Source organism: Triturus cristatus, unplaced genomic scaffold (assembly GCF_964204655.1).
Source record: "Triturus cristatus unplaced genomic scaffold, aTriCri1.1 SCAFFOLD_200, whole genome shotgun sequence".
Lineage (NCBI taxonomy): Eukaryota > Metazoa > Chordata > Amphibia > Caudata > Salamandridae > Triturus > Triturus cristatus.
In genome coordinates, this window is record NW_028187909.1 from 770705 (window position 1) to 783208 (window position 12504).

General features: G+C 43.3%; 1 long non-coding RNA gene across 2 annotated transcripts in view; it reads right to left on the reverse strand.

Annotated features, from left to right (window-relative positions):
• Positions 1-12504, reverse strand: part of LOC146770442 (uncharacterized) — an 81261-nt gene that overhangs the window by 32141 nt on the left and 36616 nt on the right. The window lies entirely within an intron of this gene.

Sequence of the window (12504 nt, forward strand, 5' to 3'; positions counted from 1 at the left end):
TGGATTGAAAAAATAGGAGATACTATAGTCCACAGTGTCAGAGGAGGGTCCAGTGACGGTAACATCAAGGTGCTAGTGTATCCTGGGCCAGAAGCTAATATGTATTCTGATCACCTATAATGTACACTATTTCTTTATCGACATCCATGGTATCGCGTCGTTGAGGCCCTGGGTGTCGCTGGACAATTTAAAGATCCAACGTTGTTCGCGTAAGAACAAAAAATTTGGTATGTCACTCACATGTGGTGGGATGTACGGTTTTTCAAGTACAGTCCAGCTGAAATCACCTGCATCATGATTTTTTTCAACGAAGTGTTTTGTAAGTTTCGTGATGGTTTTTTTACATCTGAATGTACTCTTGTGTTCCTGCATCCTTAGTTTTACCTTTCTAGTGGTCATGCCCACGTATTTAAGCGAGCATGGACATGTGATGAGGTACACAAGGTTATCACTGTTGCAATTTGTGAAACTTTTCTGTATCCACGGTCTAGGGGTACTAATATTTACCGTTTTGGATGCATGGGTTTGTGGGCAAACGGCACAATTGCCGCATGGGTAGTGTCCCTGGACTGGAGGTAAACCCCATAAAGTGGTATCTGTACCCTGTTTTTGTTCACGGGGGCGAGTATGGACTAGTACATCCTTCAAATTGGTACTTCTTTTCAGAGAAAACAAGGGGAGTGGTATCTTATCAGAATCACTGTTAAGTATTCTCCAATGCTTGCGAACACTTTTCTGGATCGCATTGGTTAGAGTACAGAAGGTGGTAACACACGTAAGCCGGTTCAATGGGGGCTTAACCACTGGGAGATCCAGAAGAGCATCCCTGTTGTTGTTGGATGCCCTTTTGTATGCTGTTTTGATCAGTTTCTTTGGATATTCTTTCTCAAGAAGTTGTTGTTTCAAAAATGCAGAGTGGATTTCGAAATTCTCACGGGTAGAGCAGTTCCTCCTGATCCGGAGAAATTGCCCATAGGGCAAATTGGCGCGAAGCGATTTCGGGTGTTGGCTGTCAAAACGAAGTAACGAGTTTCGTGCCATAGGTTTACGGTACAGTTCACTTTGTAAACCAGTCGGGGTAACAAAGATGGATAAGTCTAAGAAGGTTATCCTGTCTTTGCCCACTTCTACGGTGAATCTCAAGAAGTCATTTCTCGTGTTCAGCCACTCTTTGAATGCCATGATTGATTCCAAATTGCCACGCCACACTGTTAAAATATCATCTATATACCGCTTCCAGAAGCGGATAGATGTAAAGAATGGATTGGAAGTGGTCAGAATGTGCTGTTGCTCAAAAGTATGGACGTAAAGATTAGCCAAGCTTGGCGCAAAAATACTCCCCATACTGGTCCCGGAGGTCTGTAGATAGATGGTATCCTCATGTTTGAAAAAATTGTCCTTCATAGCCAATTGGGCCAGGGACATTATGAATGGGACTGGTGTTATGGAGTCTAAGGTAGTATTAGCCAAGATCTCGTTGATGGTGTCCAAGGTTTCATCTTGCGGTATTGACGTGTAAAGGGATTCAACGTCAAAGGATACTAGATAGTCCTGCTTTTGGTCAAAATCAATCTCAGGTAGTAATCGCAATATATCTTTGGTGTCTTGTAGGAATGTCGGCATGGTCTTGACTATGGGCCGCAAAAAATAATCTACGAAAGTAGATAAGGGCTCCAAAAGTGAACCAATACCTGATATTATCGGTCTTCCTGGCGGTGGTCTATGTGGCTTGTGTATTTTGGGCAAACAATAAAAATACGGCATCACTGGATGACTAGTGTGCAGGAAAGACCCTTCTTGTGAGGTGATCCAACCTTCTGTAACGCCTTCTTCCACTATATCGTCAATCGTTTTTTTAATGCGTTCAGTGGGATCTTCTTTCAAGGGGCGATAAGCCCGCCTATCTGACAACTGGCGCATGCATTCATCTCTGTACGCTATCGTGTCCTGAATGACTATGGCTCCGCCCTTATCGGCAGGCTTGATTGTTATTTTTTGATCTTTCATTAGTGCTTGCAGTGCACTCTGTTCACTTCTTGAAAGGTTATGGTATTGGGATTTCTGTGTTCTACAGAGACTAGTTATCTCTTGCTGTACCGCCTTCTCAAAAGTAATTACTTTATGAGGAACCCCGGTGATAGGGGGATTAAAGGTCGAACGTTTCTTCAGACCTGTATTTTTGTCCTTATCCTCAATACATACTGTTGCTAAGTCTTTCTCACGGAAGAAATAAAACAAACGAATTTTCCGAAAGAACTGTGCTAGTTCGCAGTTTATCTGGAAAGGGTCGCCAGAATTAGTTTCCACAAAACCCAGTCCTTTATTCAGGACTAAGGTTTCTTCTTCTGTAAGTTCTCTCTTACTTAGGTTAACCACTAGGTTGACTCTGGACTGGTCCCCGGTTGTGCGTTCTTCTTCGTTTGGCTCCTGGTCCCCATATGTGACGTTGTTGGTTGTTCCCAATGTACCTGATTCGGTGCGTTTCTGCGTTTGCCTCTTGGTCTTCTTTGGCCAAATCCTAAAAAAGATTGGTTGGGATAAAGTTCCTGATTGTGCGGGTACTGAGGTGGACCATGCATCGGGAAATGAGGTGCAGGGGGTTGGAAATGTGCCGGTGGAAAACCCCAAGGAGTAGGTGGCCACCACTGTTGAAAAGGTGGTGTTTGTAGTCCTCCTTGCCAGTTTGGTCTATTGAACCTCCCTCGTCCCCTCCCACGAAAGGATTGGCGATTGTCTGTGGGTGCTTCTCCCTCGTCTGAATTTCCCTCAGAGCTTGACCCCGAATATGAGGAGCCATAGCGTCGCCCTTTCCTATTAAATTCAGGGGGAGAGTAATCATCACTCGTGTAAGGATACACCACTTCATGTTTGAAGCGTGATAAATCTTTTTTAAACTTCTCGATTTTAGTGAGTAGGATGTTATCTTTAAACTCTTTATTTGTTTTATTCGATTCCTCCTGGTGTTTTTTAAACAGGGTGGCTGTGATCGTTGTCTTAATTTGGGCCTCTAGTAGTTGAATTTCAACCAGGATCGTGTCTGCTATACGCTTGGCGGTGCAAATTATTAGGATTAACCAATCTCTAGTACACCGCCAGGCGATTAGAGACCAATCTTTTAAGAAGGTTTTGTCTTGAAGAAACAAACGGGGAACATTTGTGACAATTAAGCCTGGAGGAGCACAGTTACCTCGCAGATACTCTGCCATTATTGCCCCATGGATGAGCGTACGCGAATGGGATTTTTTCAAAAAGAGAACTTTGTTCCAGTCATTCTCAATAGGTGTCTCTACATTGGATGTTCTGTCAATAATACTGGGTGTGGAGTCTAAAATGGATTGGAGAATTACATCATCGTATGCCAAACCGCTAAATTCTGCCATGGTTTTATTCAGAAACAGTTCAATAGAATCTGTTCTTTGAGATATAAAAAAGACCCGCGGCCGACGGCCGTACAAGAACAATCAAAACAGATAGGGTCTGAGGGCAAATATTTAAAGACCTACAAGGATACCAAAGCCCCCTTCCTAAATACTTCAAAAACCAATAGAGGAATCCGAGGTCTAATTGCACCAATCTTGATCAGTGATTCAAGAGAGTTGGCTAATAACAAATTTTATGCCAATAGAGTAAGGTAAACATGTAATAAAACAATACAACAGATGAAAGGTGCAGAAGGTGAAGCAAAAAAGCTTGATCAAAGGATAATCAGCATCCCATCATTACACTCTTATAGTGCCCAGTGTCATCATCTGGGTTACCAAACAACTCTTCACAGGGTCCTCTTGATGTATCGAGGTTAAATGAATGAGTTGTATCCTCTTCTCAAGAAAACATCCAAAAGAGGAGGAAAAAGCAAGAGAATATGAAGGAGTGTAAAGAAAACAAATGAATGTTTTTGTATTTTTTAGTGCTCATAAAACAGAATACATAATTGATATGTACTAGATATACGTAAGTACCAGACTGTGCTTCATCAATCGTGTTTCTGTCTAAAAAAGTGAAAGAAAAAGGAAAAAAGGAGGCAAGTAACCAGCGTTTACTGCCCACTGTGTGGTCGACATGTTTCAGCCATCCGGAGAAACTCTCCTTGGCTTTCTTCAGGACCTCAAAAACAAAGTCCCTAATATTCGGACTTTGAAAAAAGCAACTGGGTTACTACCATACCCTTCACTATGTCTTCAATTCCTCTATGTGTTTTGCTGATGTTCGTTGACATCTACAAGGCAAGAGAAACAATAGTGTAATAGATTAAATGAACACAAAAACAAAAGAACACATGAGACATTTTGCTTCTAGGCGTCTGTAACTTCATTCTGCTGAAGTGTATTTAAAAAAAGAGAAGAGTCATGCTTACCAAACAAAATCTGAGGAAAAAGCCCCACCTCGCTCGGCATCAGCTTGAGTCAAGGAAGAGGCCCCGCTCTGTAAATAAACGTGAGCCAATGAATCTGTCTCTACCACTAGAGAACAGTACATACGTGAAAACGATATGTTTTAACAAAGAAGGATATTCGTCGATGCTAGGCAATGTCTTGCACTCTTAATAGTGGCCAAGACATGTCAGCCGATGGTTGGGGAAAAAACCATTTAATGGTGAAGCTAAATTCGGCAAAGGGACGAAAATGCAAAACTCCAATTCTAAAGAGACACGGTAGTCCAACACACCCATATCGTCTTATGAAGACATGAAAAAATGCTCTTAATTTTTAGCAATCGAGATGCATCGTTTTGGGCGGAAAAAGCTTCGCAGAAAGAACAGAATGCGAGGCTGTGAACTAAAACTACGTGCAAGGGTAAAAGTAAATCTCCTGAATATTACCTGTCCGTCGGTACCTCCGGCTGGGACTCGTACTGAGATGGAGGTACCCGACGTGACAGGATCAGTTGTTTTTATCTAGGAGGCGAGAAAAAGGACGCACCTGTTTACAATCAGTGAACGCCCGTCTGACGTAATCTGGCGCGCTGATTGTGACGTCTCTAGAACTACCAGAGAGGTCTCGCGCACTGGTCTTTGTAGTTTTTTGGCTAAAGTATGGTTGTTTTTATAATAAAACCTTGTTCTAGTGTCTCGAACAGACGCACTTATATACAAATAGTAACGCTCATCTAACGAATTTGTAGAGCGCTGAGTGTGACGTCTATAAAGACTAACCAAGGGAATTCACGAGCTGATCTATGTAATCCCTGACTAAGGCTGTATTGTTTCATTTATAAAAACTTTATTTAGACGCTAGATAACAGTGTATGAACGTCTCTAGGACAACAAGAAGAATCTCATCAGCTAGTTAATCTAGTACTATCCTTCGACTGCGTTATTTTGAAAAACTTTATTTAGACATGTTTTGTAGTGCTAAATAATAAGAGGCGGACAGGAGAATTAATGCAGATGTAGTAAACATTAGAAACCCTTGTACTGTATAAGAAAAAATTAATTTTATGCCCAGTAAGCTAAAAGACTAGGCTGGATTGAAAAAATAGGAGATACTATAGTCCACAGTGTCAGAGGAGGGTCCAGTGACGGTAACATCAAGGTGCTAGTGTATCCTGGGCCAGAAGCTAATATGTATTCTGATCACCTATAATGTACACTATTTCTTTATCGACATCCATGGTATCGCGTCGTTGAGGCCCTGGGTGTCGCTGGACAATTTAAAGATCCAACGTTGTTCGCGTAAGAACAAAAAATTTGGTATGTCACTCACATGTGGTGGGATGTACGGTTTTTCAAGTACAGTCCAGCTGAAATCACCTGCATCATGGTTTTTTTCAACGAAGTGTTTTGTAAGTTTCGTGATGGTTTTTTTACATCTGAATGTACTCTTGTGTTCCTGCATCCTTAGTTTTACCTTTCTAGTGGTCATGCCCACGTATTTAAGCGAGCATGGACATGTGATGAGGTACACAAGGTTATCACTGTTGCAATTTGTGAAACTTTTCTGTATCCACGGTCTAGGGGTACTAATATTTACCGTTTTGGATGCATGGGTTTGTGGGCAAACGGCACAATTGCCGCATGGGTAGTGTCCCTGGACTGGAGGTAAACCCCATAAAGTGGTATCTGTACCCTGTTTTTGTTCACGGGGGCGAGTATGGACTAGTACATCCTTCAAATTGGTACTTCTTTTCAGAGAAAACAAGGGGAGTGGTATCTTATCAGAATCACTGTTAAGTATTCTCCAATGCTTGCGAACACTTTTCTGGATCGCATTGGTTAGAGTACAGAAGGTGGTAACACACGTAAGCCGGTTCAATGGGGGCTTAACCACTGGGAGATCCAGAAGAGCATCCCTGTTGTTGTTGGATGCCCTTTTGTATGCTATTTTGATCAGTTACTTTGGATATTCTTTCTCAAGAAGTTGTTGTTTCAAAAATGCAGAGTGGATTTCGAAATTCTCACGGGTAGAGCAGTTCCTCCTGATCCGGAGAAATTGCCCATAGGGCAAATTGGCGCGAAGCGATTTCGGGTGTTGGCTGTCAAAACGAAGTAACGAGTTTCGTGCCATAGGTTTACGGTACAGTTCACTTTGTAAACCAGTCGGGGTAACAAAGATGGATAAGTCTAAGAAGGTTATCCTGTCTTTGCCCACTTCTACGGTGAATCTCAAGAAGTCATTTCTCGTGTTCAGCCACTCTTTGAATGCCATGATTGATTCCAAATTGCCACCTGTCAACCATAGGGTAGTCTTCCCCCCAACTTTTTGCCTTCCTCCTCCATTTTGCTGATCTCGTTTTTGCTGGTTTAGGACTCTGTGCATTTTACCACCGCTAACCACTGCTAAAGTGTGCTAACTCCTTAGAACATGGTAATATTGTCTTCTCCCCAATTGGCACATTTAACTTACTTGGAAGTGCCTAGTAAAGTGGCACTAGTGGGCTTGCAGCCCTGGTTGTGCCACCCACTAAAGTAGCACTTTAAACATGTCTTAGGCCTGACATTGCAGCCTGTGCGTGCAGTTTTACACTGCCATTTCCACCTGGCAAAGTAAACCTTCTTACTAGGCCCAAAACTTCCTTTTTAATACATATAAATCACCGCAAGGGTTGGCTCTGGACAGCAGAACCGACACAGATCCTCTGCAGTGCGGTGCAACCTTAAGCAGAACCGACAGATCGCCATTGCTACATAGACTGGAACCGCAGCAAAGATCCACATCATATAGCAAGCTTGCGCGACATCCTTGAAGCAGGCCCTTAAATCGTCACGTACAGCAGCCTCGACAACGGTGCTGGACTCTGCCTTGCTGCACCTTTGAACTACACATATCAACCCAACATATCGCCCTGTCTATGGGATCTTCGACAATGATGCAACCGCGCCACATCTTGGAACCGATGCACCACTTCAGCTGCGCAACGCATCTTCAACGCAGATCTGTGCAACATTCCCCATACCAGGATTGAAGGTACTTTGTTCAGCCGGCCTAAATGGCTTCCTGTAGCCGGCCCACGCTCCATCGCGGTGGGCCTGAACTTGTGACTTTGTCTTCTTCCAACGCAAACAGACATCAACAGTTGGCGTTTTATGCCTTACAAATTTAGGGCCAATTCTGATAAAAATACAGCACCTCCTCTCTGCGGAAATTGCATAGTTTTCATTTCCAAGGATACAGATAGATGGCTCTTTGGGACAATTCTGCCATCACTTCAGGATTAATTGCTACTCCTTTTTTGCCACTATAGCCCAGTCTATGATTTTTGCTAGGGGTCTTACCAGATCAAGAAGCTTATCCTAGCAGCCTCTTCAAGCTCCTTCAATCGCCTTTGTAAGTCAAAGCGTACCAGACAGCACAGTTGTGTGACTGCAAAGACATATTAGGAACATACTGAAAGCTTACTTAGAAATACATCCCACCCATTGATTACCATTGACTTTGTAGCTCACATTTGCCTGTGTTCTATTAGCTGTCTGTTAGACTTGGCATCCTTGGCTTGACTGCCCCCTAACGTTTTGCCTTCAGACCTTCTGTTTTTTCTGCCCTTGGGACACAGCTCACTTTACCACTGCTAACTAGTGCTACGATGAATGTGCTCTCTACTTAAAAACAAGGTAACGCTGGTCTATACCCAACAGCCATATTTAATCTACATATAAGTCCCTAGTAAAGTGCAGTAAATGTGCCCAGGCCTGTAAATTAAACGCTACTAGGGGGCCTGCAGCACTTATTGTGCCGCCCACTTAAATAGCACTTTAAACATGTCTCAGGCCTGCCATTGCAGCCTGTGTGTGTGCAATTTTAAACCGCCAGTATTACCTGGCAAAGTAAACCTTATGTCAGGCCCATACGTTCCTTTTTAATACATATAAGTCACGTCTAAGGTAGGTCCTGGACAGCCCTAAGGCAGGGTGCAGTGTACTTAACAAGTGGGACATGTCCTGGTGGTAGTGAAAAACGTTTCCATTAATTTTGCACAACTGCTCTGTAAACCTCTCCCGTAGTATAACATTGAAATTACCTTATTACATTTTATGTGTAATTTCCAAATGGGAAAATATAATTGTTTCATGTTTGGTGTCTCTGGAATCCTACTTTTGAATCCTAACTCATGGTGCAGTCAGACTTTAAATTGCAATTCTGAAAATGCCACTTTTAGAACGATGGGATTTTCTTGCCTTGACCAGATGGTGCCTGCAGCCTGTTCTGGGTCATATGACGGGATGTGGGTGACAGCTGGGCTTTGTATATTCCTCCTAGACAGCCACAAACAATGGGAGCTTAGGTGTAACTGGATGGGCCATCACTGGCAGGATGGGAGGGAAGTGCTGGGCACAGACCCATTTACACTTGAATAGGCTGTGTCCTCCTCCACACAAAGGGCTTCATACCCACTGTAGCTAGTCTGGAGCCAGGGCCATGAAGGAAGGGCATCGGTGCACTACAAAGGCATGCCTCTAGAAGCCTCCACCCACTTCAAAGGCACAACTGTGTATATACTGGACCTCAGACATCACCGCTTCAATACACTTCTGAATCTGTGGATACTCTGCCAGGAAGAACGACTGCTGTGTTGTTACAAGGACTGCTACTCTGCTGGACTGCTGCTCTAAAGGAACTGCTGCCCCACTGTGCTGACCTGCTGACCCCTGCCTTGGGAAGAAGAACTGGACCTGCAACTTTCTTCTTGAACCCAAGACCCCAGGGTGACTCGAAGGGCTAGTCTGCTGGTCTCCTGATCTAAGCCTCAGGGCCATAAAAGGCTCCCCAACCAGTCCCTGGACCCAGTTGTAGTGCGTTCCAAACCAACAAGTGGTGCCCCTCAAGTTCTGGACCCTTGGTGTGGCTCACTGCTCTTAAAATCACGCTTTTGGGCTCTTCACGAGCGCGAACGGACATGTTCACATCGAGACAACAAGGCTCTCACCGGAATCCAACATGAGCCGCTACCAGCTCGCCTCATTGCACTAGAGCATCAACAGCCCGTGAGGGACAGCCAACGCGAAGCTTCAGCTAAGTTAAGAATCATAGAGCGCCAAGTCCATGGTAACACCTAGATTTCTGACTTCTTTTGACTGTTATAGTTGGTACTCCTAATTCTTCAGGTCAGGTTATCAATGAACTGTATACAAAAAGACCTGTTCACAATGTGAGCGAGTGATTCATCCATCCGTAACAGTTGTCATACGTTTTAGACAATTTTTAAAGCAAGCGATTGTCTCATCTATGCTATTCGTCGGTGTAGCTCACTTAGGAAAAGAAAAGGATAGACAGATATTTTGCATACGAGGTAAAGCAGGATGACTATCAAAAAGTCTAAAAACTTGTGTCTCCAACACCCAAACGTGGTGAAAAAAAGAGTGAAAAGGAGTGTTGGTGCCTCACGGTAGCAACACCAAGGAGGGTTAAGCAGGATGGTACTCGCCTGCTACCTCAAGATCTCATCATCAGCTACCAACACTCCAAAAGCAAGAAAAATGTGTAGGGAAAACAATGATTGACTGTACAAGCGCTAGGGTGTGTAATTAAAGAAAAAGAACTGTGCTATAGTATGTGCACCATATTGAACCCCATAGTGATATACAATGATATCCAAATTTGAGCTAAATCACACTGGCTTGCGTTTTTTATTCTAAGCTGCGTGATTGCTCATGTTTAAAATGCCGACATGTTTCATTGCCTACTGGAAAAACTCACGGCAACTTCTTCAGGGCGTGGGGTATGTTCATTTCACCCTGCACCTCTGTTTGTCAATTAAAAACAATTCTGTTGGAGACAAAAGAAAAATAAACAAACATAACAACACAGGACAGACTTGGTTGGCAACCGGTTTACCACGGGACTGGTATCCTATGTATTGCATTCTGAATCACACCATATCATATTTACCGGGATATTGCCCACCATGGGCATACCTTTACCCTTGAGTCCTTGTGGCTGTGTATACGCATTCAAGGCTCCGCTTATTCAACTCCAATCGTGAGTCTGTAATATATAATATACAACAACGATTGCGTGACTGCCAGTATCAGATGCCTACCCTAAGTGGTGTCATCGATAATTAATGCTCGTGTATCTCAGTTCTGTTAGGTATCTACCCTGCATCTGAGTCCTTCCTTGTAACTTCCTTGTGTTTGGCATCCTGTTCGGTAAACTGTGACCCCTTGCAGTGGCATACCCTTTATGGAGTGCGTACCTGACCCATACGCATTAAAACCTCCCGCTCCAACTGAGGTTGCCCAAGTTCCTATCTTTTAATGTTTTCGTGCCGAGTGCCCCAAGTTAAATTACATAAATCGAGACTTACCATGGAAGCGTCTGTAACTGGCGTTTACTCAGCCCAGCAACAGCGCGACTGTTGTGTTTCGCGGTTTAAGAACGTGATTACGTTCACCACGTGACCTAACTTCAAAGGTCCCGTTCTTATCAGGGAATTCACGTAGTGTAAAAAGGGCTGCCATTTTGGAGTGGTGGGATCCCTACTGTACCACCCCCCATTAGCTTGCAAAGGTATTCTACTGCATATGATTACTACACCCAACTGGTGGATAATGTCGAATATATGTAAATCGACCCATTTGTGACGTTTAAAACCGGAACCAAGGTCTTTCCATAAATACCCCTTCGGATACTTGGTACTTTGTTGTTTTTAGTTATCTGTTGGAAACAGACCAAGTGGTTGATAGAAGTACATTGCCATGTCCGATCACTTCTACGTTAGTGAGAGATAAAAGCTTTAAACTCTCATGTTCTCAAATTGTGGCAATGAGAGTTGTGACCCGTTGTAGATGCACTCTTTGGGTTAACTCATTACTGAAAATTTGAACCTATTGGATGTATAATTCCCAAATTTATGTTGTCTGGGATCTGTAATAAACTGAATACTAATGAACCTTTGGTGGTGTAAGGGAAGGATTGGGCGATTCATGTATTCACCTTATTCCATTCAATAAGGTCGTTCAGTCCATTTTGATCCACACCCTCCTGGTAAATCCAACGTGCTTCCCTACTAATCAATCTGGATTCCATATTAAACTGATCGCCTGTGACTTTTTCCAGCACTACCCAGCGCACGTCTTGAGGGGTATGTTTTTGTGTCTGAAAATGTTGTACCAATTTGGTGCTCAATTTACCTGCGCGTAGTGTACTAAGGTGTTCTTGTATCCTTGTTTTTACCTTCCTGGTGGTAAGGCCGATATAGTGGAGCTCGCAGGGGCAAGTTAGTCTATAGATGACATAAGACGTATTACAGTTGCTAAATTTGTTTAGAAACCAGATTTTTTTGTTTGCAAGGGTTACGCTTTTAGTAGGTGATGTAAATGCACAAACAGAGCAATTCCCACACGGGTAATGCCCCGGAGGGATGTTAGTCTCACGTGGACTTATTTTGGGTCTGGTATGGACCAATGCCTGCGGATAATCTGCCTGATTTTGGTGGAGAGTGGCCCAAAGGTGGTGACCACTGGAATGCATTCACCTTTTTCCTTAGTAAATAAGTCCACGTGAGACTAACATCCCTCCGGGGCATTACCCGTGTGGGAATTGCTCTGTTTGTGCATTTACATCACCTACTAAAAGCGTCACCCTTGCAAACAAAAAAATCTGGTTTCTAAACAAATTTAGCAACTGTAATACGTCTTATGTCATCTATAGACTAACTTGCCCCTGCGAGCTCCACTATATCGGCCTTACCACCAGGAAGGTAAAAACAAGGATACAAGAACACCTTAGTACACTACGCGCAGGTAAATTGAGCACCAAATTGGTACAACATTTTCAGACACAAAAACATACCCCTCAAGACGTGCGCTGGGTAGTGCTGGAAAAAGTCACAGGCGATCAGTTTAATATGGAATCCAGATTGATTAGTAGGGAAGCACGTTGGATTTACCAGGAGGGTGTGGATCAAAATGGACTGAACGACCTTATTGAATGGAATAAGGTGAATACATGAATCGCCCAATCCTTCCCTTACACCACCAAAGGTTCATTAGTATTCAGTTTATTACAGATCCCAGACAACATAAATTTGGGAATTATACATCCAATAGGTTCAAATTTTCAGTAATGA